Here is an 11,075-nt window from a genome sequence, read left to right on the forward strand (position 1 = left end):
CCATCTGGCTATCCTTTAAGTACTTGCGTGTTCACCATTGTGACTTGGCTGAGCACATATAGTGTGAGGAGTAAAGAGAAGAGAGTGCCCATGAGGCACCACCAGAGGTGAGAAGGTTCTCCACTTCATGAGTGGGATGTGTATCCCCCCCTCTTTTTCTATGCATTTCTCTTTTACTCACTGGAGTTTATGGAGGATTTCTGTTCAGGCTCACCAACTTTCACTCACATCACATGTTCTCCCAGGTCTCGCTAAGGCCTGCACTGGCTCTGGGGGATTCTGCATTCCAGGCTCTCCCAGCTCAAGACCGACTGATGATTCCTCGGGACTGGGCCTGTGTCCCTTGCCCCTTGACCCCCTCTGCTCAGAAACCCCAGCCCAGGGGGTCCTGCCAAAGTGACTGCAGAGTCAGATGTAACCAGGTCTGTCATATTGATGTCAAGTTGACCCTGTATCTAGCAACATCCACCCCTCTGAAGGTCCCACCTCCCTATGTGGGGTCACTGACCAAGAGCCTGTGGTCCCTTTGGGAGGGACTGGGGTCTTTCCCTTTTCTGTTTGCTCTGGTGTTGCAGCATCCTTCCCCCCCATCCCTGTTCCTCGGTTCCAGATCTGAGAATGGCTTGGGGGCTGAACCTGGACGTGGGATCTTGACCTGTTTGCTGGGGTGGCTGCCCTTGGCCTCCGTGTCATTTTGGAGTGCACCTGAATCCGTTGTCCATCCATTGAGCCCCCAGGAGGCCGTGTTATACTGACCACCTGCCCCGCCCTGTGGGTCCGATCTTCTGGGCGGTGGCAGACCTAGACATGGCCTTTGACTCCTAGCCACTCAGTGCGACCCTGCAAACTCTGCTGCAGTGCCTTGGAAGTGGGGACGGCGAGTGGGGGCTGTCGTCCTTCTCCTCCATCATGAGGCCCCGCGAGCCCGGCCTGTGTTGTGTGGTGACTTCACTGCGCTTGGTGGCTGGGCAGTGGGTGACCAGCGCTCCCCACGGTTCCTGGGCTCTCCTGCTGGTAGTGCTGTGGTCCTCCTGCAGCTCGGGACAGCCAGCTCCCCTTCTTCCTGGGACAGAGGGCACCTGTGAGGGAGGACTCTGGTCCCGTTTGCTCTCTTGGCAGTTGGGTTAGGGAGTCACCAGCTCTTTATGGGGTAGGGAGGGTGGGCTGCTGCTGCAGGCCCAGAAATTCAGAGACATCTGAGTAGTCCTGGTCTTCAGGGGCCTGCCTCCCGGTCTCTCTGGCACTCGTATCAGGGATGCAGGTTTGCCCAAGAGGACCGCCGATGACAGCAGGTCTGGCTTTCCTTGGTGGAACATTTGTCTCTTTGAGGTTCAGCAAATCCTATTGAATCCTAGACTGATGCTGGTCCACTGCCTGAAGCTTTGTCAGATACTGGGAGACCCTGGCCCTCTGCCCCTGGTTCTCACTGTACTTCACCCTAAGCTGCTCAGGCCCCTGTGGACAGCAGAGTGAAGAAGTCACTTCCCTCTCTTCCCTCCTTGTCCCACACGCCTGGGTCTTCTCACTTCCCAGGGAATTCCTCTCTCCCTGCCAGCCCAGTGAAAGTTCCAGCAGCTGGGCTATGGCCTTGAGCCCAGGGCTGAGTGCACCACAGACTACCCCCAGGATGGAATCTCATAGCCAGTGGGGCAAGGGATGTCAACCCCGTAGCAAGGCCCCATCTCGCCATCTCAACGCAGACCACTCCAGGGCCAGCCTTCTCGGGATGGGTCCTTCATGAGACTATTCCCCTGGGTGGCGGGGGGAGTTGGTGCAGGAGGCTGTCTAGGGACTCACCACCAAGGGGACAGGGAGCAGGCAGGGTTGCGTAGGGCATCGCTTCAACTGCGATGTTGACCTGACAGTTCCTGCCAGCCAGTCGGGAGGTGCAGAGCACAGACAGGCATTGGAGGTGTCCACAGTGGGCCCTGGTGGTTGGGCCCTCACAGTGTCTGAGGCCTCATGATCGCTATTGATGAAGCAGGAGAACTGACACCAGGAATGGGTGTTTGAGCAGTGGCTGTGTGTGCAAACATGATGCCAAGTGCCTTTGGCCTGGTGGCACTATGCTCTGCCCTGCTTGCAGTCTGGTGTTAGGGGATCTTGTCATCTTTCACATCAGACAACTGCTGGGTTGGGCGGGAGAACTGCTTCCAGTGTGCTGGCCACCTGACCATCAGCTAGACCCAGTGTAAGCACAGCCTGATGTGAGAGGGCCAGTCTGGGTGCAAGACCTCAGTAGGCAATGCACATTCAATTCCACCGACACCCATCCTGCAAGAGGGTCCCCCACTGTGCAGGGCATCAGGTGTTCACTCACCCCTGTCTCACTCAGGGCTGGGGGTGGGGAGGATGGACTGCATCTTCCAGGCAGATCTATAAACTGCAGTGCCTGAAATGAGGCAGAGGTTGGGAAGCATGAAATGTGGGGAAACAAACACTGACTCACATCAAGGGACTGTGGAGGGCTTTTAGATGGGAGTGTCATCTGGGCTGGGTCTCATAGTGAAGAGGGTCTCTTTGGCTGGGAAATGGGGGAAAGGCCCCAAGAGGGGTCAGACCCATGGAGGAACTGAGCCTAGTTGTGTAGCTGGAGCAAGGTTACCAGAAATGACCTGGGATTCTAGCCTGGGTCCAACTCAGGGGCGACTCTAAGGCATCTGGCTATAGCCCTGCATACAGTTGATTAATGCTCTCATTTCAGTTTTGAAGGCAAGCCATTGCCTCTCTGCCCGAGAAGAATTCACTGAGTCAGTCATTTGGCTAGATAGTGATTTGACAAAGCTTTGTGTGCCTCACATACACAGGGTCAGGCTTCAGATAGACAAGAAGTGTGCACAGGTGAGTCAGGCGACTAGCATGGCTCTTTCCAGGATGAGCGGTCCTGGCAGCTGGTGCCTGTCCTTGCTGAACTGGGCATGGGCACCTTCTTCCACAGGCTGACTTCTCCTGGCTTATGATGAGGTTTCTAATTATGCTTCTTGAATCCAGAATGAAGTTTAGAGATATGACATTAGGTCTTTATGTTCTGAGAGTTATTTGTCAGGAGACGGTTAGATACCATCAGCAACTCAGTGGACGTGAATTTGAGCAAACTGGGAGATGGTGAAGGACAGGGAAGCCTGGCATGCTGCCTTCCATGGGGTCACAAAGAGTAGGACATGACTTAGCGACTGAACACACACAGAGGTGAGGGTGTTGGTCCCAGATTCTCCTGGCCCCCAGCAGGAAGTTGATTTTTCCCCTGTGGCACCCAGTGTCCCCCAGGCTGAGCAGAGTGGCTGCTGCTGGTGCATTGTGCAGAGAAGGAACAAATGGTGCAGGTTTGCCCAGAGTAACTCCCCAGTGGCCTGAGCTGTGGCAGCTTCAAGTGCCAGGAGGAGTTTAGCAGTGTGGGCACCCCCTTCGCTTACTGTCTTTGAAGGAGTAGTGCAGGCAGTGAAGACAAGATGAATGGGGATGGTGGCCTTGGCCTGTTGTATTGCACACCTAGTGTTCCCAAATGACACTTGGAGGAGACTAGGAAAGGGACCAGCTTTGTGTCTGAAGTGAAACTAGAGTTTGACAGTAATGTGCTGCTTGCTCGTGCCATCTGCTGACCGACTCTTCCAACTTCACTTTTTTTTTTTTTTTTTTTTTAATTGAAGTATATTTAGGAGTTCCCTCATAACTCATTTGGTAAAGAATCCACCTGCAGTGCAAGAGACCCCAGTTTGATTCCTGGGTCGGAAAGATCCCCTGGAGAAGGGAAAGGCTACCCACTCCAGCATTCTGGCCTGGAGAATTCCTTGAACTATATACTGTAGAATTCATGGCGTCACAGGGTCGGACACCACTGAATGACTCTCCCTCACTTTCACAAGTTTGATTAACAATGCTGTGTCTGTCGTTTCTGGTGTGCATTAAGGTGATTCACTATATAAATACTTTCAGATTCTCTGCCATTACAGGTTATTTTAGATAGTGAGTGTAGCTCCTTGTTCTATACAGTAGGACCTTAATTATGTATTTTATATATTGTTGTTCAGTCACTCAGCCGTGTCCCACTTTGTGACCCCACAGACTGTAGCACACCAGGCTTCCCTGTCTTTGACCCTCTCCCAGAGTTTGCTCAAACTCATGTCCATTGAGTCGGTGATGCCATCTAATCTTCTCACCCTCTAGCACTCTCTCCTTCTGTCTTCAGTCTGTCCCAGCATCAGGGTATTTTCCAGGAAGTTGGTTCTTCACATCAGGTGGCCAAAATATTGGAGCTTCAGCTTTAGCATCAGTCCTTCCAATGGATATTCAAGGTTGATTTCTTTAGAATTGACTGACTTTGTCTCCTTGCTGTCCAAGGGACTCTCAAGACCCTTCTGCAGCACCGCAGTACTACTACTTTATACATAGTCGTATGTATCTGTTAATCCCAAACTCCTAACTTTTCCCTTCCCCTGCTTTTCCCCTTTGGTAACCAGACGTTTATTCTCTGAGTCTGTTTCTGCTTTGCAAATGATTTCATTTGTATCATGTTTTTAGATTCCACATATAATTAATATCATTGGATATTTGTCTTTCTCTTTCTGACATACTCCACTTAGTGTGATAATCTCTATGTCCATCCCTGTTTCTGTAAATGGTATAACTTCATTATTTTTCATGGTTGAGTAGTATTTCTCTCTGTGTGTGTTTGCATGTCCGTATACCACATCTTCTTTATCCATTTATCTGTTGATGGACATTTACATTGCTTCCATATTCTGGCTACTATAAATAGTGCTGCAATGAACATTGGGATGCCTATATCTTTTCAAACTGGGGTTGTTGTATTTTCCTGGTATATATCCAGTAGTGGAATGGCTAGATCATATGCTAGTTCTGTTTGCAATTGTTTAAGGAACCTCCATACTGTTCTTCATGTTGAATGTACCAATTTACTTTTCAACCACCAGTGTACAAGGGTTCCCTCTTCTCTACACCCTCCCCAGCATTTATTCTTTGTAGGTTTTTTTTTTTTGATGGCCATTCTGTCCAGTGTAAAGTGATACTTCTTTGGACTTTTGATTTGCCGTTGTCTGATAATTGAAAATATTGAGACTCTTTTCATGTGCCTTTTGGACATCTTTGTCTTCTTTGGAGAAATGTCTATTCGGTACTCTGACCATTTTTTAATTGAATTGCCTTTTTTTTTTTTGCAGCTTCAGTTTTAATTAAATGTTTTTAGCAAAAAGAGCTTCCACGGCAGAAAGCTTCATGCCGTGCTTGGAGGGTGTGAATATAAAAATGAGGTGTTAAACCTAATATGTAATACATTGTAAAGTATTTAATTTCGTTTTCCTCCTTGCCCATTTCTGCCTTCTTAATCCTTCTATCTTTCCCAAGGCATGGAGATGTCAGATACATAGCAATGGATATTAAAATGGATTCTTAACTCTCATTCCCATAAAGATATAGCAAGTGAATTTGCATGTTCCATGCATTGAGCTTAGAGCAGGAGCCCAGGCATTGGCACAGAAGCCCATTATTTGTATCCCACGGGTCCGCGAGGGTGGATGGCTCCATTTCTGAGTGAATGTGTCCATGTAGCTCATAAGCTGGGCCAATGCATAGGGCACACAGAGGGGCTGCCTATTTGTGCTCATGATGTGAATGGCATGATCCAGAGTCTGGGCTTTTGGATCCAGGGACCTGGGTTTGGACATCAGCTCTTCTCTTGCTGTGTAGCCTAGGCACTTACTATCTCTGGGTGTCTCTCTCCTCTGTTGAAAACCAGGTACCCAAAATGCTGCTCATGTCACAGGGCTTTTCCAGGGCACAGCATCGGATGTCATGTGTCTCCCAGTGGGGCTCAGGGTCTGTCTTTGCTTCTACTTCTGCAGTTGCGAGGTTATTCCAGCAATACTGCCTATGAAGATCTTTCTTGATTCCCAGACTTTGTAAATTTCAGAATCCTCTAAGAATGGTTAAGGGACTATAAAGTGATCTTGGTGAAATTCCCTTATGCTATTTGGAAGTTGTCAGTTGTGCCTGCAGAAAATTAGATGATTGGTCCTGAACAGTGATTCTCCAACCTTTGTGTCCATGGGCTATTTAACTGGGGGATGGAGTGGGTTCCAGCCTCCTAAACAGATCACAGGCAGGCTGCTCAGCTGAATCGAGGCCTGCTCCTCATCCCTCTTCTTTGTAATCTCTTCCTGACTCACTCTTCATAGAGGCCCCCAAAGTTGCCACAGAACACAGTTTGAAAACTAGATCTCAGATTTCAGTGTGCATTCAGATCCCTCGGTGATCTTGTCAAATGTGGCTTCTGATTCAGATGTTCTCAGGTGGACCTGAGATTCTGTGCTTCTAACCAGATCCCAGTTGATGCCTAAGTGTCTGGTCCATGGATAGCATTTTGAAATGCAAGGGTCTGATCATAGACTGCCTTTGACGTTTCACATCCTTTGATTTGGAGTTCTTACTGTTACTCGGATTGTGTCATAAATTAAAAATCTGTGTTGAATGAATGTTTCTATTAAGGGCAAAATCCTCAACTATACAGATCTGGAAACTGACCTGCAATATGAAGGAGACAGAAAGTATTTGTTTCTCAACTGCGAGTGTCTGAAACATCTGTCAAATATTTTCTGAAGTTGAAGATACTGTTTCACTTTGTCAAGAAGAGTTCCACTTTGGTTTGGTTGTAGTCTGGATCATAGAGAAAGTGTTAGTCGATAAGTTGTGTCCAACTCTTTGCAACACCATGAACTGTAATGCATCAGGCTTCTCTGTCCATGGAATTTACCAGGCCAGAATATTGGAGTGGATAGCCTCTCCTTTCTCCAAATGATCTTTCAAACCCGGGGATCGAACCTGGGTCGTCTTCATTGCAGGCAGATTCTTTACCATCTGAGCCACAAGGCAAGCTAATGCACACTTTTCTAAGGGAACTTCTGATGGAAACAAGTAACCTGTTTTCAGACCCTGGCTGAGGCCTGTCTCCACACTCTAGGTCTAAGTGAAGGTTCAGAATTGTGGGCAGCTATTGGTCCTTCTGGCATCCATGTGCTTTTTTGATAATCTTAATGACATGGCATCTAGAAAGACAACCTTCATGTAAGGGACCTCCACTCTTTCTGTCCATTGCTGAGTTGAGTGTTCCAGCTTCAGTGTTGTAGAATGTTCTGTCTTCAGCACGCTGTTGGAACTCCTCTGGTGTGTGTCCAGAAGACCAGCTGCTTTGAAAGACCGTAGGTCTTTGCTTATCAGTCTTTGTTTCAATTCAGTAACATCATGGCTAAGGCAGGGAACCTTACACATGCAGCTCCCAAGATGGATCCCAGTCACAACTGATAGGAAGGAGGCCCAGTGTCAGTGGGCATCTCAGGGCTCTTATGGATTGGAAAGGACTGAGCACACAGGCAGAATTTTATAATTAGCACAGCTTGGGGTCATTAAATACATATGAGGAAGATGATTCAGGGGTTTGAATAGCGTCTTAGTGTGTGGACTGAATTCTGTACAAAATACCTTTGATAGGTCTTCAACTGCAATTCAGCTGCAGTGGGAAACATGAGTGTCTTGCTGAACCAACAGAACCAACAAAAAGATAAGCATTAAGGGACCCATTTACCTGGATGGATGTAGAATGTTTCTGGCCAGTAGCAAAAATCCTTGAGTTCAGGATGTGCTTCTAATCAGACCTCGAGTCTCTATATGGATATGTTCCGACTGACCCTTTGACCAAAACTTAACAATTCTATCCAAGTTTGGTTTGGGAGCTGCCACTGCAGGCATGGAAAACCCTGCCCACCACTTCCATGCCTGTGCCCACCCACCCCCCACAGCTCTGTCTCTCTATGTTGGGGTCAAGGAGAAAACCAGGCAAGGCTGCCTTTGGTAAAACACCACTGGTCCACACACAGGGCCATGAATGAGCGCGCAATATCCCTTTAAATCAGGTTCTCTTCTTCGTCCTAGACAACATCATCAAGAGGATCTTTAATATTCTGATGTTCGCCTGGGTCCTGTTTCTGGCAACCGTGGACAGTTTCACAATGTGCCTCAACTCCATCTCCACGCAGTACATTGACATCTCCACCAACCTGAGGATAGAGTGCTGCATGCTAACCAGAGAGATCAAGAAGGTAGCCCTGCTCTCGACCCTGCTTCGCTTCTGCCCGAGTCACAAATGTTCTGACAGCCAGGGTCCAGATCTCCACGGAGGCTCAGACAAAACCCTCCCTCCCCAGTATTCGCATAACACCTCTGCTTTATTGTATATATATATTTCAGTCTGTTTCATACTCAGAATGAAAATATACACACACACACACACACACACACACGCACACACACAGTCCTGGGATCTCGGCCAGGAGTTCCACTCTGTCTCCTCTCGTCACCGTGGTCCCCAGCTGCACTGACTCTGCTGTGTCTCATACAGGCTCATCTGCTTTAGTCTGGGATGTTTGACCTGAACCTTCTTATACGGAAAATTAGGAAAATACACGCCTGGAGGCTCAGATGGTAAAGAACCCACCTGCAATGCAGGATATCCGGGTTCAATCGTTGGGTCCATAAGATCCCCTGTAGAAGTGAATGGCAACCCACTCCAATGTCGTACCCTGAGAAATCCCATGGACGGAAGATCTTGACGGGCTACAGTCCATGGGGTGGCAAATAATTGAACATGACTGAGCGGCGAAGACAAATCATAGCCATAGAAAGTTTATAGATTACATATGAAAAAAATAGTCACAGCTGGAAAGGTTACTCTCACTTAACAAATTATCTACATAAGAGAAGGAATTTCTTTTCAATTTTTTTTGAGATGTGGGTGACACACCATTGTATTCATTTCAAGCTTACAACATAATAACTTCGGCATTTGTGTATATTGTAAAATGATAACCACAGTAAGTCTAGTTAACCTCCATCACCACACCTGTTATAAATTCTTTCTTGTGAAGGCTTTGAAGATCTATTCTCTTAATAACTTTTCAATACATAATACAGTATCGTTAACTCTAATCACCATTGCATCCCCATGATTTATTAATTTCACAACTGCAGGTTCATACTTTTGACCATACATTTGACCATACAATTGACCACCCTTAAACTAAGGGGGATTTCCTGTTCATCATGACCCAGTAGCATCTGGCACCATTAATTCAGTGAGTTGACATCAATCCTTAGCTTGACTAGATTGATTTTTCATCCAGCACAACGTGTGCATGATGGTGGAGTGTTGTCCATACTGAGAAGCGTCAGTGTCTACACAGGGCTGTGACAGTGATTCCCTCTCCACAGGGCATCGTCCCGACCCCGGAGTGCATCCACATGTACTACCAGAACCACATCATGAACCTTTCCAGGGACTCAGGACTTGACACCATCGACGGCCATGCTGGCACCGTTGCAGGCGCACAGACTGCCCCCAGGAAGGACAGCTTGGACTCCCATGACAGCATCTCCAGGTATGTCACGTACTCCATGGTGGTGCTGCTTTCCACAGGAATGACAGAGGTGCAGGATGATGGGAGAGGTGCAAGCTTATCAGAACCATGTGGGTGCCAGCCGCTCTGGGCTGTCTCCATGGGCATGGCCCAGCAGAGCATTGCTGCCCTTGCTCTGGACAGAGAGTAACAGCAATCAGTAATAAATTATTAGAAAGACCCAGAAGGCCAACGGGACCAAAAGGTGTATTTCCAAGCTGGAGTCAAGTCACACAAGCCTCCTGACATAAAATGAGTAATTGTATCAAGAACTGCATCTTCAATGCCTTTAAAATGCTGTTCCACAAAGTATCTTCTGTTCTGGAATCTTCTGCCACCTGCTTCTGTCCTCCATATTCCCTTTTCAGAAATTTTATTTTATGATTCAGAATCATAAAAATTTGAGAAGTGGTTCTGTGAACCCCACCTTCCGAGTTGTGGGGTCATACCCCTGCTTCACACAGGCCCCTGCACTGACCCTTCCCAAGGGCTTCGCTGACAGTGTGTGTGGGTTTCCTCATTTCTTCCTTAACTGACCCCTTGAAATGTACTGTTATCATCCCCATTTGACGGGGACATGAACTTCTCATGAAAGTTCATGAGGCTGTAGACTGGTTCCCAAAGGGGAAAATCCCACAAAATTACACATTATTTTCCCATAGAACTTCAGGCATTTCACAGGCTTCCTGAGTAATATGCTTGAGCCTGGCTTAAGATTAGTGTCTCAAGAACCAAACTCTGAACCAAATGAATCAAACAGAAAATTAGAAAGTGAACTGAAAATCAGTTATTCATAAAATAAATATACATAGCTCCTGTATTCGTAAATTTCAGCTGTGTAACAACTAATAATATGGTCAGTTAAGAAAGTAACTACATATTGTAAACCACAAATTTGGGAGGGAGATTAAGAAAAAGAAAACAAAGACTGGTTAAAATAAAATCAAGTAACTGCCTTTAAAACTGATCCAAGATGACAAATCTGCATCCATAGTCAAAACCTGTGAGGTGGGAGATATTAATATTCATTGTTTGCCTTTTAACAAAGACTGACTGTCAAAATATTCCAACATTTTTAAATGGTCAATCCGTCCATAAATTTACTACTAGAAAACCAATACCTTTAGAATTATTTCTAAGGTCCTTTTACTCATTATTTATAATGTAAAGAAAAGGGAGACAAACTATAGGTCATTTATCCCCTTAGTAACTGAGTGAACTTATTTGCCCTCTTCTTAAAGGCCAAGGAGAACTTCTATTTTGTTTGTTTGTTTGTTTAGGAAACTTTCAAACTTTACAAACAATTGTGTGCCTGCAATAGAGTCCATAGGCTGCCACACTGATTTCTGAGGAGACAGTGGCCTTCTTTGGGAGGGACCGCAGTGTGGACATTTGCTGTCACTACACCTGTGCTTGGGGCACGTAGCACCACCCCCAAAATGGGCGCAGGGACCCACATGCTCTATGTGGCCTGGACCCTCAAGGACACAGCCTGCAAGGAGTTGCCCCACCTGCCCCGTCTCACCCACTTTTCTCTTCAGCAGACAGAAGAGGAGATTAGGGTAGGAACCTAACAAATGTGCTTATGTTCCCTTTGACTTCTTGGAACAGTCA

The sequence above is a fragment of the Muntiacus reevesi genome, unplaced genomic scaffold (genome assembly GCF_963930625.1).
Source record: "Muntiacus reevesi unplaced genomic scaffold, mMunRee1.1 SCAFFOLD_111, whole genome shotgun sequence".
Classification (NCBI taxonomy): domain Eukaryota; kingdom Metazoa; phylum Chordata; class Mammalia; order Artiodactyla; family Cervidae; genus Muntiacus; species Muntiacus reevesi.